Source organism: Tiliqua scincoides, chromosome 2 (assembly GCF_035046505.1).
Source record: "Tiliqua scincoides isolate rTilSci1 chromosome 2, rTilSci1.hap2, whole genome shotgun sequence".
In the NCBI taxonomy this organism is placed as follows: Eukaryota; Metazoa; Chordata; class Lepidosauria; order Squamata; family Scincidae; genus Tiliqua; species Tiliqua scincoides.
Window position 1 is genome coordinate 256,652,332 of NC_089822.1, and position 20,609 is coordinate 256,672,940.

Genomic DNA, 20,609 nt, shown 5'->3' on the forward strand with positions numbered 1-20,609 from the left:
TGTTTCTAATAATCGAATCCCCCACTACTGCAGGTCTGGATCTGCTGCCTGACAACTGCCTGCAAGGCAAGACATGTCTCCCATGTAGCTGAGCAACTTTCAGCTTCTCAGCCTCTTGTCCAAGAGACCTTTTGTCAGACTTTGGTGATCCAATGTATTTTGGACTCTGCAGGGAGGCAAGGTTGCTGGGTTGACTTGGGTAGCCCTGGTGAAAAAGAAGCCTGGAATTGTCAATTACTTGATTCTCTATTTTATCACTGTTTTATATGTGTTGTGGGATGGCAGCTGGGACAGCACCAGAACACAATGACTGACTGGTTGGCAACCTTCAGTCTTGAAAGACTATGGTATAAGCCTACAGCACCCGGTATTCCCAGGCGGTCTCCCATCCAAGTACTAACCTAGTACTTGGTTGACTCTGCTTAGCTTCTGAGATCAGACAAGATTGGGCATGTGCAGGGTAACAGTTGCTAGAACACAATGAAATTTCTTCCATAAATAATAAATTCTCTGCCCCTCACTGTGACTAGCAAGACAGGCTTTTGCAGAGGCCACCAGTAAACATAGCCACTGACCACTGGTCCAGGAGGACTTTTCCTTCCACCATTCTGTGTATTGGTGCAGTGCAAATCAAAAGTATAGAAGAGAAAATCCGTCTCAACTCACATAATCCCAAATCCCATTTCAGTAAACTCCAAGGCAGCCTGGCCTGTGGGCCATTTGCAGCCCTTGGTGACCCCCACTTTAGCCCACAGGGAGTCCCCACTCTCCAGTGAGCCTCTGGCCCATTGGAGTCACACTGGCCCACAGCTGCTGGTTGTGACCGCCAGACGCAAGCTGAGGGCCAAGTTAGGGCAAGGCCTTTTATAGATCTTGAGCTCATGCCTTGTATCACCAGAGAACAGGCTTGACTGATATTCAGCTTACACCTGAATTAGTCCCCTTTTGCTCACCCAACTTGGATGTGGGAAATATGAACATCAGTCGAGCTGGGCTTTGTTCTAGGTGGCACACTAGGTTTGAATAGATATATGAAGAGCTGATAGCTACCAAGGAAAATGCATTGAGCCCTATGGAAAGTGAAACTGAGCCACACTGTTTACTCACAAGCAGGCAAATGTGCCTTGGGGCACTGAAAAGGGCTGGCCAAGTGGAGTGGTCTTTTATAGACCTTGAGCTCATGCGAGATCTTTGGCTGTGTTTCTGGCTTGGTCTGTATGTTTTCACTGTGCAAGAGGTGTGTGGCAAACAGTTCTTAGTTCTCATGTGGTTCTACATGCCTGTATTACAGTTCTCATGTGTATTATAAACAAGCTCAGCAAAATTCATTCATTCTTGTAAGTTCCATTTCTAATGTCATGTAAATTTGGATACATTTCAAATTTGAAATGTAAGTTAATTTCTTTGATTTGCTCCCAACACAGAGTTAGAGAGATGTGGCTCTCCTGCCAAAATGTTTGCCCACCCCTGCTCTTAAGGATACAACTGTGGCATCCACAGAAGGGAACGAGGGAGGTCCTGCAACCAGAGGTTGCTCTCCACAGCCTCAGTGGCCACCCTTCCCAGCTGCCCTCTCCTTGCACACAAGGCTCAAGGTCTACAAAGATCAATGTGTGAAACCACAAAAGTAGACATGGTGTTGGGGCACTTGCCATTTCCCCCAAGGGAAATTCACATGCCAACAGGATTGAAAGAGGTAGGTGCTTGCTAACAAAGGAAAATGGGCCAGTGGCAGAAGTGAAATTCAACCTGCTCATCTCTACCTGACCTGAACAGAGAATCACATTCATAGAGCGACTCTACCTCCTTCCATAGAAGGCAGTTTGAAAACTCACCAGGGAACTTCCATTACCTTTGAATTTCTTAATGACAGTCTCAAAAACAGGATTGATATCCCAGAAGTCCCAGATTCTCCATTTTAGCTCAGGAGGGAAAGCCACTGGAATCTTCAATTTCTCTTTCTGCTTCTGCTCACACCTGGGAAAAAAGCATATTTGCTACCCACCAAGTCTCAAACTGTCAACATAGGAAAGGGAGGCATCAGTGAGGTTGAGACTTGCTTCCATTGCCATTAAGCATATCAAGAGACACATGGGGTCATGTGGTGAACAATATCATTCTGTTGGAAGCTCCATGTGACACACAGGGTTCCCATGAGTTAGTCAACAGTCCCCATTCCCTCCCAGCAATTCTGTAAGGAAGGTTAGAATGAAGATATGATGACAGGCCCTGCTCCGCACTTGAATGGAAGTTCATCCCAGGTCTCCCTGCACATTGTCCTGCATTCTAATGGCTCCTGTTCCAAGTCTCCTTTGAGGAATGTGACATTATGGTGCAGGGCATCACTTATGCAACTTCAGTAGTTGTCCTGCTTAAATGATGTGGGCAATATGGATGTCATCAGTAGTGGACCTCCTATTACTCCTGATGGGGCAAATGCCCCGGGTGCGAGCCTTTAAGGCCCCCCCCTCCAGAAGCTTCTCTGACTCACCCAATAGGGTCAGAAAATGTGCTTATGGTTTTCTGGAAGCACAGTTTAAAGCATTGGGAATGCCTCAGGAAGCTTCCTTGACACAGCCTGGGGTCACGCGAGGCCCTGTGCACCTCAGGTAAGTCGGGGTGGATATCCACATGGGGAGGTGGCAGCATTCTGTGGGAAGGCACCATTGTGGACTTTTGTCATGGGGCTGGGGAGGTCTGCCACTGGGTGTCATATCCTCCCCACTCTAGCTCCCTACCATGCCAGCGTTGTCCCATCTGTTGGAGGAGCCATACTAACATGGGAGGGTACTGCTTCTCAAATATACCCTGGCAGAAATGCAGTAGTTCCCACACTTCTAGGTCTTACTGCCACCTGCAGGTCAGATTATTCCTGCCTGGGGCTGGAAGAATCCACTGAGGATACAAGAGAGCCACTGAGGACTCTGTCGTTTCAATTTTCTTAAGAAATAGAAGAGGCAAATAACAGGGAATAAGAATGAAATGCCAAGAATGAGAAAATATGCTTAACTATTTTTGTAAGTGGAAAGATGGAATGAAATAGAGGTTCACAAATAAACATATTTAAGAGGAGATCATTTAAAGATTAAGACACCAAAAAACCTGAACACTGAATTGCTTAAGTACTGTATAGTCATGTTTCATTTTCATTTAGTCCCCTTTATTTACTGCAGCAGTTCTTACACTTTTGGCACCAGGACCACTTTTTAGAATGAGAATCTGTCAGGATCCACCGGAAGTGATATCATGACTTGAAGTGACATCAACAAGCAGGAGAATTTTTAACAATCCTAGGCTGCAATCTCACCCACACTTTATTCCACACAATGGAATAAATCCCATTGATTATCATTGTTAAAAGGATATACTGAGTAGCCTGTTAAAAATACTGATCTGTAACATTTCCCCAATGCAGTCGCATGCCATGGTAGCATCAAGTCTAATATATTAAAAATAAAATATTGAAATTAATGGGGACCCACCTAAAATGGGCTCGCCACCCACCTAGTTGGTCCCGACCCACAGTTTTAGAAACACTGATTTACTGGATCTATTCCAACAGCACATCCATTGTATCCCACTGAATACAATGGGACTGACTGCCAAGTAAGCTTGCACAAGACTTTCCTGTAAAGGGTTCTTAATCAAGGATTTTGTTGCACAGTATCTTGTACCTGATCATTTCAATTCTTGGTAAATAAACTCAGTTTCTGAAGAAATGGGTTATTCTTTGCTGTACCCTCCAAGGATACAATCCTATCCTAATCCTATGGAGCAGATAAGAGGCTTGCGCTGTATCCAGCGCAGGATAGGTGCCCAAAGTAGCTCAGCCAGAGGTAAGTGGAAACTTTTCCCCTTACCTCCAGGTAAGCCACCCTGACCCCTATGGGTCTCCTCGGACTTGCGCCACCTCCTGAGGTAGCACAAGTCCGAGGAGAGTGCAGTGGTTTGAAGCTGCTCTGAGTTCCCTGGGAACGGGGGTTGGGATCTGGCATAACTGCTGGGTCCAGTGGCATCACTAGAGGGTGCAGACCACACCGGGTGACATGCACAGGGGGTGACATGCTAAAATCGCGATTGTCAGGGGTAATACCATTATGTTATATACTGTTGGATGTGGAATTTCCAGCAGAAAGCAATGCAAAACACCAGAGTGAAATCTCATTTCTATCAAAAGTTATGGTCAAAAAAACCAGAGAACAAAAAATGCATGGAGCCCTATGGTAAGTGAAACTGAGCCACATCACGTGTTTACTTGTGAGTAGGTGAACTTGCCTTAGTCTGTCAGAAAGGGCAGGCTGAGAGGAATCCAATGACACCAGAATGGTCCTGATCCAAAGAATGCAGCCCCAAAAAACACCTGAGAAGGAAGTCCCTGCCTCCAAGCAGACGAATGTATTGAGCCCTAGGGAAACTGAAATAAGCCTCACAGTTGTGTTTACTTGTGAGTAAGCAAATATGCCTTGGCTGGTGGTCAGGCCAGGCAAAGGGGAATGTGAAGCCACCAGAATGGTTCTGATCTGACGGAATTGGAGCTCAACAAATGCTCTAAAGACAGCCCCCCCCCCCACTAAAAAGGATCAAAACAGAGGCTTCAGCTGATAAGGTGAACTTTTTTGAGACTTGCAAAGCCAGGCAGATCCTGACAGTGATCTGGTTTAAACAGAAGTTCTTCAATTGAACTGGGCACTGGGTAGGGCTGAAAACCTTCCTGATTTTTTTTTTTTTTGGGGGGGGGAGTGTTACTGCAGGCAGACTACAGAGCAAATTCACTTGGTGAAACAGGGCTGGCTTCTGCTTATTTAATTAATGGTTTTACTTTAAATATTTATTCTTATTTATTTTAATTTGCCTGATGATGTCACTTCCACCATGACATCATTTCTGGTGGGTCTTGGACAGATTGTCATTCTAAAAAGTGGGTCCCAGTGCTAAACGTTTGAGGACTGCTGCAATAAGGTGTTAGGAAGTTGACACCCGGGGGGGGGGGGTGACACCACTAGTGACCAAAATCACAATTTGGAAGAATAATATCATCATGTTATATATCAATCAATGCGTATTTTCATGCAGAATGTGTTCTATCAAAAGGTACAGCCAAAAAACCTGAGTGCAAAAAACTAGTGGGGGCGGAGTTGCCCTGCCCACTGCACGGGAGGATGACATGCTGGCATCCCGCACTGGGTGACACGAACACTAGCGACGCCACTGGCTGGGTCCCAGTCTGTCCTCCTCACCTCCTCCTCGCACATCCCAGAGCCTTCTGTCAGCCGACGCAAGGCTCGGTGCCTCCATCGGTGCAAAGGCTTATTACAGCCGCCGAAGGCCGGCACGCCTCTAGGCCCCAGCCTAGCCGACTCACAAGGAGGCGCAAACGTGCCTTACGAACTTGCACCAGCCTAAGAAATTCTCAGCATTGTGCTGCACATGTAAAAGCCAATCTCACTATACAGACCATGACCCATATGCTCAGATGCCATTCTGCTAAAGGAGGATCCAATCTTATTTATTTTAGCATTTATATACTGCCTTTTTCGAAGTCTTGTAGACTTGAGCTATGTAGAAGCAAGGCAGTTTACAGAGGCAGGCTGGCCATCAACCCCATTTTTTTCCCAAATGAGGTTTTTATTCCATGAGAGAAACTCATAGGATCCTCCATTTCCCCAGATGTTTCCCATCATGGCACAGTCGTCATCCTGGATGCACAGCTCTTGCACTTTGAACGCTTCCATGGTTAGCTGCAAAACAGGTTTCAGGCTGGTTCTCAGGATGTCATCCATTTTTTCCATTTCAAACTAATTAAACAGACCACCATGGAAAATATGCTGCTTGTTATTGAAACAGGAATGTACACAGCAACATGAAAGACAAATGAGTGGGATGGGCTTACCTCTGCAACGTGTCTGTAATATCCTAGAGGGAAAACAGAAGAACAAGATGAAGCCCAAGATGATCTAGGGCAGCAGTGGTCAGCCTTTCAACTTTAGGGCTACTGGACTAACATGGGAGGGGATGGTGGATGGAATGAGTTTGAAGCCACAAAGGAAAGCTTTGATGGAAGGGGAGCAAGACATACAGGACAGCCAGCCCAACTCCAACAACTCAGATGGGACCTTCCATAATCATACTTTCCAATGTTCAGAGGTCTCCCCATCCACAGTCATAACCAGGAACATCTTGAGGAAGAGATGAGGCAGCCAAGTCAACACCCCCCTCCATCTGCTGCAGAGAGACTATCTTGTTGAGGTCCCATGCAAAACTGTCTGATGCACTGCCCAAGATAAATTGATTTACATCTCTTACCTCTTTCTCACTTTCCCTTTGCAGCTTGTGAACAAGGTGTAAACTATCATGATCTATAACATTGGTTCTCAAGCTTTTCAGAGGTCCTAGAGACCACTGCCTGAGTCTCTAGGTGGTCTCTGAGTCAGGGAGTCTCTGAGTGGTCTCTAAGTCTAGATGTGGCTATAATGATATAAAGATATAAAGATGTGGCTATAATGGTTATTAGGCAGCAGTGCTCACCCCCAAGTAGCAGCTTGTTTAACCCTTGATGCACATGGCCTAATCTGCCCTGTCAGTTTTGCAAACCACCAAAAATTGGGTCATGACCCACAGGTGGCTCGCAGATTCACAGTTTGAGAACCACTGATCTATACTACACTGATCTATACTGGGCTCGTCCTGCTACAGTCTTACCTTCAGGAGATCACATGGTGCCCTAAAACATTTCTCTTCCATCTCCAGGATAGTATTTTCAAGAGAGGAGAGTTCCTCCGAAAGCCTGGCTATGTCCTCCTCTCTTTTCTTGGCAATTTCCTGGTCCACTTCTTCCATCTGGGCCAACAGACAGTTCTCTTTTTCCTCCAGAAACTGGTGGAGAAGTGCAAATGAATCCACTGTCTTCATTCTCTCTTTTTCGACCATATCCTGCAGCAAATCAATGGGAAGAAGGCAAAAACAACTCAAAGTCAGAAATAGAGCCAGTCCTTGGAATTGCAGCTGGTAGGCTTGGTGAGCTTTAAAGGAGGGGTTTGATGGTTGCGTCCAGATGTATAAAATGTCATTTATGCCCCTGCTCTGACAGTACCCAAGTGAATTTGTCTTCTTTTAAAAAATCTCATAGCACTGACTTGCCAGCCCTCGTGTAACTCATGAAGAGGCCGTCCCCATCCCAGAGAAGGGCTGTTCACGGTGCTTTCACTCAGGTATGTACACATAGGATCACAGCCTCAATATTGGGTTTTTTATTTCTCATGAATTTATCAACATCATGTATTTTATAGATACTGTACAATATACATTAAAATGTATAGGTGGGACCTCCTTATCCATAGGTTTGGGACCCTCAGATTTGACTGAACATGGGTACCAACCAGCATATGGAAGGCCCAACTTTATCTGCTAAATGTGACTGGAAGTGACTTCCGGTAACATCCGGGAGGTCACTGAGAGTCACTCCATAGATTTCTATATCCATGGATTTCGGTATCTATGAGGGGTCTTGGAATGTATTGCCTATGGATACCAAGAGCCAACTATATAAAACATGTTTAAAATTGCAATAAACAGACATTTGTACAATATGGGACATTACTTGTTGATATCTGACAGTTGAAAGGCAGTAATATCTTTTATAGCCTGACAAGCAACAATCATCCATAATTTCACTTCAGATGTGCAACAGTGCTTAGTGTTTAATAACCGACTTGCAGCAGTATTTTGCCTTAGGCCACCATTTCTGAAAGGGCAACCAATGAGACACATCCCCTGAAATGCATGAAATTTCAAGTTTTGAACCAAATTTTGATATTCAAAAGGAAAAACCGAATTAAGATCTCATAACATCAACACTTACGAGCAGATCTTGACTTTCCTTTTCTGTGTTTTCTTTAGACACCAGAAGCTCTTTTCTCTTCTTCCACAGATTCTCCAAACAGATAAAAATCTGACCCTGAAGGGGGGGAAGTTTGAGCATGACTGCTTTTAGGGATTTATTACAAGCAAATACAATTACCTTAGATGTTATCCTGCAAGTGCACTGGAGATTGTTTTTCTTTCAGTGACCATTTTTTCCTTACATTTAATGGTGTTCTCAAGACCACCTCAATTTCACAATCTCAGGCATCAGTGAGCCTCTGTCCACAGGAGTTCCAGGACCACCTACCCACTGAAAGGGCTAGAAGCTTCCCCCAACACTTCACCCTTCTCAAGGGAAGAAAGATCCACATTTAGACATGTCATGCGATCCTCTACTAACTTTCACAAGAGAGGTTTCTCCCCCACATTCTGCAGCTCTGTAACAGAGGAAGTAGGACTCCCTTGAGAGAAAACCCCTTTTGCAAGTATGAGTTCTCCAGCAGGATACCAAGCAGGAAGTTTCCCCCAGAATGAATTACAACTGGTTATCCATGTGGGACAGGGAGGCAGAGCTTCTCCCTTGCTCTTCTGGCTGCTCCTCCAGTAGAATCAGTGACTTATGCTCACACAATACTGGAGGAAGCTAGTAGCCAATTCACTGCAATCATGGTTGGCTTCCTATCCAAAAAGGCAGGGCAGCTAGCTTCCAATGAAAAGATAGGAAGGGCATCTGCACCAACAAGCACTGGGGAGGCAGCAGGCAGAGTTGCCTCAAGTTTGTTAAGAAGAAAGCCATGAAAACAGCTGGGAGTCTGCATGACCTGGCTCTTCAAAGCAGCAGGGGAGGCAGTATTCCTGAAGCTGTGCCTCCCCAAACCTGGACCTCACTGCACTTCACTGTTGTAAGCCACTGACCAATTCAATGGTTGCAGATAATCCAGCCACACAGACTGGTGGCTGGCAATGCACACCTCTACTTTCTCCCCATTCTTCAAGTTCGGGATAACACAACAAGAGCAAGGTCAGGGGGCTTCTCAATAGAAGAGGTAGTGAAGAATTGCACATTTCACCTGCCCTGCTTTTACAAGAACGTTTTGTGCATGGGAAAGACAAAAGCCCCATAGTCACAGCCACCTCAGACGTGTGTTGGCCACCTTCAGTCTCGAAAGACTATGGTATCGTGCTCTGAATGGTGGTTCTGGCACAGTGTCTAGTGTGGCTGAAAAGGCCAATCCGGGAGTGACAATCCCTTCCACACCGGGAGCAAGTGCAGTCTGTCCCTAGTCTGTCCCTGGCTGTGGGCCTTCCTTCTTTGCCTCTTTGCTTCAGTCTGTTTGCCTCAGACATGTACCGTGTGTGTATTTGGTGCCATTTCACCCCATCACTAATCTCAAGGTATTGAAGTTGGTTCTCTTTCTCTGCTCAAATTGTCGTGGTCTTGTATGCTGGGTTAACCAGACACCATGGGTGTTCTGTTAGCCTCTATTAAGCACTCTGTTGGTCCCGTTGCATCCCAGCCAATTTATTAGATCTGATGGTGCCCGATGGAAATTTTGGAGAGTAGAAGCCCTCTGAAGAAACTCACTTTTTTGGTAAGGAATGCAACTACAGAAGGCTACAAAAGGTAAAAGGTGGAAATGAAAAGGGCTTTTGAGGAGCAATGATTTCACTAGTGACCTCATTGTTAATTATTGTGTTGAGAGATTTGTTCCTGAGAGAATTTGTTCCTGGAGAACTCGTGCAAGGAAAGCGCCCTACAGGTAGACCACAGCTGCGATACAAGGACATCTGCAAGAGGGATCTGAAGGCCTTAGGGATGGACCTCAACAAGTGGGAAACCCTGGCCTCTGAGCGGCCCGCTTGGAGGCAGGCTGTGCAGCATGGCCTTTCCCAGTTTGAAAAGACACTTTGCCAACAGTCTGAGGCTAAGAGGCAAAGAAGGAAGGCCCATAGCCAGGGAGACAGACCAGGGACAGACTGCACTTGCTCCCGGTGTGGAAGGGATTGTCACTCCCGGATTGGCCTTTTCAGCCACACTAGACGCTGTGCCAGAACCACCTTTCAGAGCGCGATACCATAGTCTTTCGAGACTGAAGGTTGCCAATATAATATAAAAAATTAGATTTGTTAGCAGCTTCTTGTATCATTGCTTATCATTTCAACTTGATTTATGTTTTAGCTAGGTTTTATTATATTAATTGTACCCTCTTTGAGCATTGGAAAAGTGATTTTTAAAATGCCTGCCTCCCTCCCTCCCTCCCTCCCTCCACTACTGCAGGGTTTACAAATGGGGAGGCTGGAGGCAGACCACCTTAAGTGCACACCAGGCAGGCAAATGCTGCCCCAGTAGACAACAAGAGCTGCTCTAATAATATACCTGCTGTTTATATTCCTTGGGCTTTTGGTTCCCACACAAAAGAAAAATCACATGCAGAAATACACTTTAAGATGTTACAAAGTTCTTTGTCCCACCTACAGCTGCCTATCCAGAAGCCGTCCTTTTCCTTCTCCTGCAAACATTCCCTCCAGAGGCTTCTTTCCAAAGGGACCACCTTCTCCAAGCCCCCTCCCCAACAGGACCAGGCCCCTCCATGCAGTGAAAACTCACAATGAAGGTTCCCAGTTGTAAGTACTGGTAGGGTTCTTACCCTGTACTCCTCGGCTGTGGTCTCAGCAAGTACCACATGGTGCTCCTTGTGGCTCTCAGATCCCTCACCCACACTGCAGATGAGGGCTTCATCATCCTTGCAGAAGAACTTCAGGGGCTTCTGGTGGCTCTCGCAGACCCCCCATGCCACTGACTCCTTCATCACTTCATTATTCAGCTGCCTGACAATGTCAGCTATATTTACCAGCTGTTTGTTTGGCCTCAGTATATTGCACTGAACCGATTCTTGGCACTGCACGCAAAGCGATGTGGGTGGCTCCCCCCAGCAGTCAAAGATGCAGCCTTTGCAGAAAGTGTGTCCACACTCCAACATCACAGGGTCTGTGAAGAAATCCAAGCAAAGGGAGCATGTTGTTTCCTGCAAGAGCCTCTTCCTAATCAAATCAGCATCCATGGCTCAAGTTCACACACAAGCCAGCAAGGAGATCAGCTTGGATTTTCCCTGCTCTGAGGAATGGAGAAATAACTGTTCCTCCTAGAAGAGCTGAAAACAATGAAAAGGAATAGTCAGAGTCTGCTACAAGCTACACAGCTAAACTTCATTTACAGAGAATAAGAAGGACCAAGGCCCCATACATTATGGCAATCCACTCACTACTGTTTTTATAAGGTGTAGTGGGTGGAAACTGGAGGAAGTCAGGTGATGGGGACTGTGGGTTTAATTGAGTGCCTGCCTTCCTTCCCCCTCATTTAAGCACCAAGGAGCCCTGTTAATCTGTTATAGCAAAAAATGGTTCTTGTTCCTCCCCCCACCGTCTGTGCACACAGAGGCACATTAGGCTTCATTCTGATCTCACACAGCCTTTTTCTTACAGGTCTAAATTGGACAACCAGGACCACCTGGTGTCAACAGAGAACCATGGTCTTGACCCAAACCCAGCTGGGACTAGTCCACTTTTGCTCACCTAACTTGGGAGTGGGAAATTTGAATGTCAGTAAACTTAAAACCAGTCTATTTGGGTAGGGGGGTAAGTTCTGTAGTATAGGATAAGATAGCTGCCCACTCAGGGAAGTCTTCCTTAGGCTCCTTTTTCAGTTTGCCTCTTGATCTCAAGCACAAAATTTGATTCTCTGGTTTTTCAATCCCCAATAAATTTTTTTCCCATTGATTTGAATACAATCAGCTTGTCTGGTGCAGAGCAGTTGGCCTCCTGCCTCTGATGCCTCGTTCAGCCTTGCACACTACCCAAAAAAGGCTGGAGTACATTTGATGGTACAGGATGCATGGGCAAGATGTGAAGCAAGAAGGTGACACTAAGGAAATAATTACCTGCACTAGGTAGCTATGCAAGTTAGGGCACAATCCTAATCAGGTCTACTCAAAAGTAAGTCCTATTGTGTTCAATGGGGGTTACTCTCAGGCAAGTGTGGCTAGGATTGCAGCCTTAGTTGTATACACTAGCCACTAACTGACTTTGAGATGAGGTCCTAAATGGTTAATTCTCTTTTCTATTAGAAGAGAAAAATAAGGGCCAATGGACATGTAAAATCATCATCTCTGGGGATTGTTTTGCACATGGACTATTGTGTCTAGGGTCAGAATGACCCAGTGAAATATTGTTTGCAGATATAGCCCTGAATCACATCTACATGAAAGGTCCATAGGGTCCTATAGGAGGCACAATCCTAACCAGGTCTACTCAGAAGTAAGACCTATTTTGCTCAATGGGGCTTACTCTTAGGAAAGTGTGGTTAGGATTGCAGTCTAATGGTGAACCAAGATGCATGTATTTGCCAAAAGCCTGTATAATAGGCTAAATAAGGACATGGAAACAACATAGGATGGCACATGGGTAACTTGTTGATGCTAGTCCAAGGGTGTCAAACTCGTTTCATACCAAGAGCCAAACTGCATTCACGATGCCTGCTGAGGGCCAGAAGTGATGTCATTTGGCAGGAAGTGATGTCATTATTCAAGATATAGGAGAGCCAATTTTCATGTGGGCTGCCCTTACAGGAGTATCTCAGCACTGCTCAGCCACTGAGAGCCGGATAAAAAGCTTCTGCAGGCCACATCCAGCCCCTGGGCCTTATGTTTGACACCCCTGTGCTAGTCTATAAAAATGTTTGGTTTGGGGTGTGGTTTTGGATGACAAAACTTGTACTTTGTACCCAGAATCTGTGAAAAATTGGCTCGTAATTGGATTATAATTGTAAGAATAAAACCTTAGAAAAACCTTCCTGAGTCTTGACTGTGCAGTGCGATCAGTATGAACCCTAATTTCTGTCCATCAGCAGTGTAGCAGGAATGGGAACTTGAGTTAAATTACTTGAGTCAGAGACACAAAAACAGGCATTTTTAACTGACTCATGCGAACTCAGGTCACACATGTCAAAGACGCATGTCAGCTTTCCCCCTGAATGAATAGTACAGCTGGGTATCTGTGCAAGCCACTGGCCAAATCCATGATCACGCATAATTTATTTATTTAGAGAGATTTATATTCTGCCTTTCCCGTGCCGAAGCAAATGCCCAAGGTTGCTTACAAAGCTCCACAGGAAAGTATAAACAAGTTTTTACGATAACTGTTCTACGGACAGAACATAGAGGCCTTCTCTTTCAGATGGAATCCTTCACAGATGGTGGCATCTGGGTACGCCTTCCAAACTTTTAGGAGAAGCAGCTTCAGGTCAGCCAAGCTGTAAACAGCGACTCTTCCTGGCTCTGTTGTCTCACAACAGCTTTATCAACTTTCAGTCTCCCAACCAGAGGACCACTCCTGCTTAGCATTTTTCAGCCAGCCTTCTACTCAGCCACCAGACTACATGGGCTGCCACATTCACTGGAGGCTGGTGGAGTGCACCCCTCCCCACATTTCAAGTCTGGGTTCTGCAGCAGGAGTTCGGTCAGGGGGCTTCTCAAAAGAAAAAGGCAGCAACAGGGAGGGAATGAAGTAAAGAATTGCACATTCCACCTGCTCTGGTTTTACAGGAACACTTTGGTGCATGGGAAAGAAAATCCCCACAACCACTGCCACCTCAAACATGTACTGTCTGTGTTGCTGCCATTTCACCCAATCACCAACCCTAAGGTTTTGAGGGTCACTGATGATCCTGGCCCCTGTGGCCCCAGGGCCAGGGCTGCAGAGTGCCACACACACACACACCTCGCCAAATGCTGCCGCCCCCACCCCCCACCCCCATTGTCCAGGGTCCTTCAGAGGCCTCCAGAAGGCTGAAAATAGCCACGTCCAGCTTTTGGCCATAAACCGGAAGTGGCTATTTTTGACCTTCTGGATGCCTCCAAAGGGCTTTGGAGAGCCTTTAACACAGCATCCGGTTTGCAGTGGAAGTGGAAGGAAGATGGCGCCACACACTGAGGGGAGGCGCCCTGGGGCATTTGCCCCCCTTGCTTCCCCCCAGGAACGCTACAGGGTGGTTCTCTTTCCTCAAATTACTCTGGCCTCATGGGTTGTGTTGACCACAGACATCTTGGGTTTCTGTTAGCCTCCATTAAGCATGTCTCTGCTAGTCATATCTTATCCCAGCAGATTTAGTAGACCTGAAGGTGCACCATGACATTTTTAAAGAGTAGATCCCCTCCGGGGAAAGCCACTTTTGGTAAAGAAGGAAACTCATCAATCCAGTAGTGAAAAATGAGGACAAAGATCTTTGGAGGAGGAATGGTTTCCCTAGTAACCCCCATATTATTATGGATAGATTTTATTGCTCTGTGAAGCTTTTATAGTTTTATTCTTGCTGTATTCCAGCAGCGCTCAAAGTTATGACCAGGGCACACAGGAAATGCGGTCCCCATCCAGACCATATTCGAGTATTCTTGGGCAACACACAAAGTCCTCCTCATGCGGATGACTGGGACTCTCTGGGCAGTTGTGTCATCAGCCTGGTGTCCCAGAATGCCATGCAACAGGAAGGTCAAGCGCAGGCAGCTGCCCAGAGCATCCCTGTCCCCCAAGCGAGGGGAACTTCAGGCAGCTCCCGAACCAAAAGGTCCGCTGACCAGGCAGATGGATCTGCACGAATACCAGGTCAAGACCCCAGGCCGCAGCTTGAGTGACTCTGCTGTATTCAATTGTTTACCTCCTCTTGGTATCGTTAATCATTTTTATTTATTATTAGTACATCTTTACCTCTCTTTTATATTATTTGTATATTGCCTGATACTTCAGAAAAGTGGTTTTAAGTTTTTCAATCAATCAAAAGAACCCAGCCCTGGACACACTACTGCAGGGTTTGGAAAGTGGAGGGTCTGGAGGTGCACCACTCTCAGAAGAGCAAGCCAGCAGGCACACCAGCACTTGCACCCCCAATATGCATGGGGGGTGGTGGTTTAATATATTTGCCCTGGGAAGTCCTAGGGCTTGTTCTTTCCATAAACAAAGAAAATCACATGCAGAAGTGAGCTCATTAGTCTTTCAACACAGCCATTTTCAACCTCTGTGCCATGGCACACTGGTGTGCTGAGACTGGTCTGCAGAAGCTTGGGGGATCATCATATATTAGTAGAGTAGATGCGAGCCCCCCCCCCCCCACCAGCAGCATGGTGTGCCTTGTTAATTGTCAAAAAAGCAATGGTGTGCCATGACAATTTTAGTGCCTGGTCATTGGGGGACTTCAATTATCCTCATAATGACTGGGTCAATTTGTGTTCTGGTCACGATAAGGAAACCGGATTTCTTGACGTGCTAAATGACTGTGGCTTAGATCAGCTAGTCACGGAGCCCACCAGAGGACAGGTGACTCTGGATTTAATATTGAGCGGTACGCAGGACCTGGTTAGAGATGTAAACGTTACTGAGCCATTGGGGAACAGTGATCATGCTGCGATCCGTTTTGACGTGCACGTTGGGGGAAGAATACCAGGCAAATCTCTAACGAAAACCCTTGACTTGCGACGGGCGGACTTCCCTCAAATGAGGAGGCTGGTTAGAAGGAGGTTGAAAGGGAGGGTAAAAAGAGTCCAATCTCTCCAGAGTGCATGGAGGCTGTTTAAAACAACAGTAATAGAGGCTCAGCAGAGGTGTATACCGCAAAGAAAGAAGGGTTCCACTAAATCCAGGAGGGTGCCCGCATGGCTAACCAGCCAAGTTAGAGAGGCTGTGAAGGGCAAAGAAGCTTCCTTCCGTAAATGGAAGTCTTGCCCTAATGAGGAGAATAAAAAGGAACATAAACTGTGGCAAAAGAAATGTAAGAAGGTGATATGGGAGGCCAAGAGAGACTATGAGGAACGCATGGCCGGCAACATTAAGGGGAATAATAAAAGCTTCTTCAAATATGTTAGAAGCAGGAAACCCGCCAGAGAAGCGGTTGGCCCTCTGGATGGTGAGGGAGGGAAAGGGGAGATAAAAGGAGACTTAGAGATGGCAGAGAAATTAAATGAGTTCTTTGCATCTGTCTTCACGGCAGAAGACCTTGGGCAGATACCGCTGCCCGAACGGCCCCTCCTAACCGAGGAGTTAAGTCAGATAGAGGTTAAAAGAGAAGATGTTTCAGACCTCATTGATAAATTAAAGATCAATAAGTCACCGGGCCCTGATGGCATCCACCCAAGGGTTATTAAGGAATTGAAGAATGAAGTTGCAGATCTCTTGACTAAGGTATGCAACTTGTCCCTCAAAACGGCCACGGTGCCAGAAGATTGGAGGATAGCAAATGTCACGCCTATCTTTAAAAAGGGAAAGAGGGGGGACCCGGGAAACTATAGGCCGGTCAGCCTAACATCCATACCGGGTAAGATGGTGGAATGCCTCATCAAAGATAGGATCTCAAAACACATAGACGAACAGGCCTTGCTGAGGGAGAGTCAGCATGGCTTCTGTAAGGGTAAGTCTTGCCTCACGAACCTTATAGAATTCTTTGAAAAGGTCAACAGGCATGTAGATGCGGGAGAACCTGTGGATATTATATATCTGGACTTTCAGAAGGTGTTTGACACGGTCCCTCACCAAAGGCTACTGAAAAAACTCCACAGTCAGGGAATTAGAGGACAGGTCCTCTCGTGGATTGAGAACTGGTTGGAGGCCAGGAAGCAGAGAGTGGGTGTCAATGGGCAATTTTCACAATGGAGAGAGGTGAAAAGCGGTGTGCCCCAAGGATCTGTCCTGGGACCAGTGCTTTTCAACCTCTTCATAAATGACCTGGAGACAGGGTTGAGCAGTGAAGTGGCTAAGTTTGCAGACGACACCAAACTTTTCCGTGTGGTAAAGACCAGAAGTGATTGTGAGGAGCTCCAGAAGGATCTCTCCAGACTGGCAGAATGGGCAGCAAAATGGCAGATGCACTTCAATGTCAGTAAGTGTAAAGTCATGCACATTGGGGCAAAAAATCAAAACTTTAGATATAGGCTGATGGGTTCTGAGCTGTCTGTGACAGATCAGGAGAGAGATCTTGAGGTGGTGGTGAACAGGTCGATGAAAGTGTCGACCCAATGTGCGGCGGCAGTAAAGAAGGCCAATTCTATGCTTGGGATCATTAGGAAGGGTATTGAGAACAAAACAGCTAGTATTATAATGCCGTTGTACAAATTGATGGTAAGGCCACACCTGGAGTACTGTGTCCAGTTCTGGTCGCCGCATCTCAAAAAAGACATAGTGGAAATGGAAAAGGTGCAAAAGAGAGCGACTAAGATGATTACGGGGCTAGGGCACCTTCCTTATGAGGAAAGGCTACGGCGTTTGGGCCTCTTCAGCCTAAAAAAGAGACACTTGAGGGGGGACATGATTGAGACATACAAAATTATGCAGGGAATGGACAGAGTGGATAGGGAGATGCTCTTTACACTCTCACATAATACCAGAACCAGGGGACATCCACTAAAATTGAGTGTTGGGCGGGTTAGGACAGACAAAAGAAAATATTTCTTTACTCAGCGTGTGGTCGGTCTGTGGAACTCCTTGCCACAGGATGTGGTGCTGGCGTCTAGCCTAGACGCCTTTAAAAGGGGATTGGACAAGTTTCTGGAGGAAAAATCCATTATGGTGTACAAGCCATGATGTGTATGCGCAACCTCCTGATTTTAGAAATGGGTTAAGTCAGAATGCCAGATGTAGGGGAGGGCACCAGGATGAGGTCTCTTGTTATCTGGTGTGCTCCCTGGGGCATTTGGTGGGCCGCTGTGAGATACAGGAAGCTGGACTAGATGGGCCTCTGGCCCGATCCAGTGGGGCTGTTCTTATGTTCTTATGTCAGTGTGCCGTGAGATGAAAAAAATTGAAAATGGCTGCTTTAACATGTTACAAGAATCTTTGCTCCCCCACAGCAGACTGACACAACTGCCTCTCCAAAAGCTGCCCTACAGCAGCCTCCAGGTGCCTACAGAAAGGAACCCTTTTCCTGCCCCTGCAAATGTTTCTGCCAGAGGCTTCCTTTCAAAGGGACCTCCTTTGTCATAGAACCAGCCAGTCATAGAAACAAAGAGGTGGAAGGGACCTACAAGGTCATCATGTCCAACCCCCTGCGTATAGTAGGAAATCCTCCTGGAGCATCCCTAGCAGGTGCTCTATCAAGCCTCTCTGTGAAAATCTCCAGAGAGGAAGAATCCACCACCTCCCATTGCAACCTGTTTGACTGCCAAACCACCCTTACCATCAGGAATTTCTTCCTGATTTCCAGGTGGAATCTCTTTCCTTAGAGTTTATACCCATTGGATCTAGTTCGACTTTCAGAGGCAGTTGAGGGTAGAACTAGGTACAACAGGTACAACCTGCAAGACAAGATATTCTGGCTCCCTCCCCAAGAGGGTCAGGCTCCTTTCGTCTCCACACAGTGAAAACTTGTGGTGCAGGTCCTGGGGAGACCTTTACCTTGTACTTCTCAGCAGGAAACACATGATGCTCTCTGTCCCTTTTGGATCTCTCACACATCACACTGATGGAGGCTTCACCAACCATGCAGAAGAACTTCAGGGGCTCCTGGTGCTTCATTTCCCACCCTCTTGCTTCCTACTTTGGAAGATCGCTTGACTATCTCCACCATATTGGCCAGCTGACTGTTTGGCCTCAAGGACCAGACTGCTTGATGGTTTCTCAGCCCTGTGGGCATGATGCTGTGGACATGGGTGGCTTCTCTCAGCACTTGAGAATGCAGGCTTGCAGATACTGTGCCCGCACTCCAAGGTGAATGGATCTGTGAAGACGTCCAGGCAAAGGGGCAAGTTGTTTCATCCCTTTCCTTTGGACTGAGAAGCTATGACTCAAAGGAAAACACCACCAGGCAACAAAATAACTTCTTCACTGAGCAGAGGACTGGAGAAATTATCAGACATGCCTCTTCCCAGAATAACAGGAAAGGATTGTATTTTAGTCATGGAGCAAGAAGGGGATGGCCTTGGCGTTCCAATCATCTTATAGAGCAGGATGTAGCACTGAAAAGAAAGATGCTTGTGACAAAAATGAACCACTGGGTCACCACAAGTTTTGTGGGCTGGAGTTCAGTTCATCAGTTGCATAAGGCTATCCTCACTCATCAAGTAGATATTGCCCAAGCAGGGGGGAAGAAACAGGAAGAGAAAACAATGAGAAAACTCATGGGCTTAAAAGCAGGGGTGTCTAAATTTTTTGGCCAAAGGGCTGCAACAAATATCCAGTACAGTGTCGAGGGTCGGGAAAAAAAATAAAATTTAAATAAATAGAGATGGAACTTAGATGAATGAATTAATGAATGGGCTCAAACATCCAGGATTTTGCCAAGCACCAACACAGCCCAAGAAATAAAGCACACACTTAAATGCACCCCCATTCCCCCACCCCACAAGCAAAACTCTGGCTGTGTTTAGTCATCTGGGCCAGAGGCTCTCAGGGGATGAGAGGCTGGCCGCGGGCTGCACCTGGCTCCCTGGCTGTGGTTTGGAGACCCTTGGGCTAAAGGAGAGACACAAAATGCAAGATGTGCAGCTTGTGAGCTGTTTATCTTGTCTAAGTTTTCCAGTGTTCACCTCTTGCTATTCATAGCCGTCTGTTGCCACATGCCACAATGCCATAAGCATTCCTTCATGCCTAGTGGTATAGACCTAGCTACCAACAGAAGACAATCCTTTTTTATGCAGATGAAGGAAGCACCAAGCTTTGAATATTTGTGTAGGGTCCTTTCTTGACAGAAGTTGTATTCAGTCCAGTCAGAGTACAAGGGATGCCACAGTGCTCCAATTAAGGCAAAGTCAGTAGGGATGCAGCCCCCTTATGCTGTGAGAGCCCTCCCCCGCTCATCTTTTTAGAACGAGATTTTTTTCTCTGCCACCTAGCACCAGAGAACAGGATTGACTGAAATTCAGCTTTTACCTGAATTAATCCACTTTTGCTCAGCTGACTTGGGTGTGAGAAATATGAACATCAGTTGAGTTAAAACCAGCCTGTCAGAGCTTGAGGAAACTGGGCTTTGATCTAGCTGATGCACTAGGTTTGAATTGATAAGTGACAATCTGATAGCTGACAAGGAAAATGCACTGAGCCCTATGGACAGTGAAACTGAGCCACACTCTGTTTATTCAAAAGTATGCAAATGTTTCTTTGAGCACTGAAAAGGGCATGGTGAGAGGAATGCAATGCCACCAGAATTGTCCTGATCCAATGAACGCAGGCCCCAAAAAACACTCAAGGTGGAAGTGTGCTTCCCCCTAGCTGACAAATGAATTGAGCCCTATTGGAAAGCAAAACTGAGGTTTGCGTTTACTTGTGAGTAAATGGGAGTTCATGGATGCACACTTTGTACTTGTTTTTCCCCAATGTTTAGATTAGGTGTAGGATTTTAGGCATACTGAGAGGCAGTGTGATGAATTTGGACTAAAGAGGCCTGGCGCCAGAGCTCCAGGGATGCCCATAACACTCAGTGTGTTGCCTTAGCCCAGTCCTTTGCTTCGTCTCCTTGCCATCATTGGAGGCGCTGATCATAAGAACAGCCCCACTGGATCAGGCCATAGGCCCATCTAGTCCAAACTACAACAGCTACCTTCTTCAGTATACTCCCATTCTCCAGCTGGATTGTTTAGGAAAACCTTTACCCTGGGTATTGACATAGAACAAGACTCTGCTATCCATGTTGCCCTTCACAGAAGGCTGCTCTAGAAGGCCCCACACAGGGCTCCTGGCATCCACTTGGAGGAACAGTCTCCCTAGTGAAGGTCACC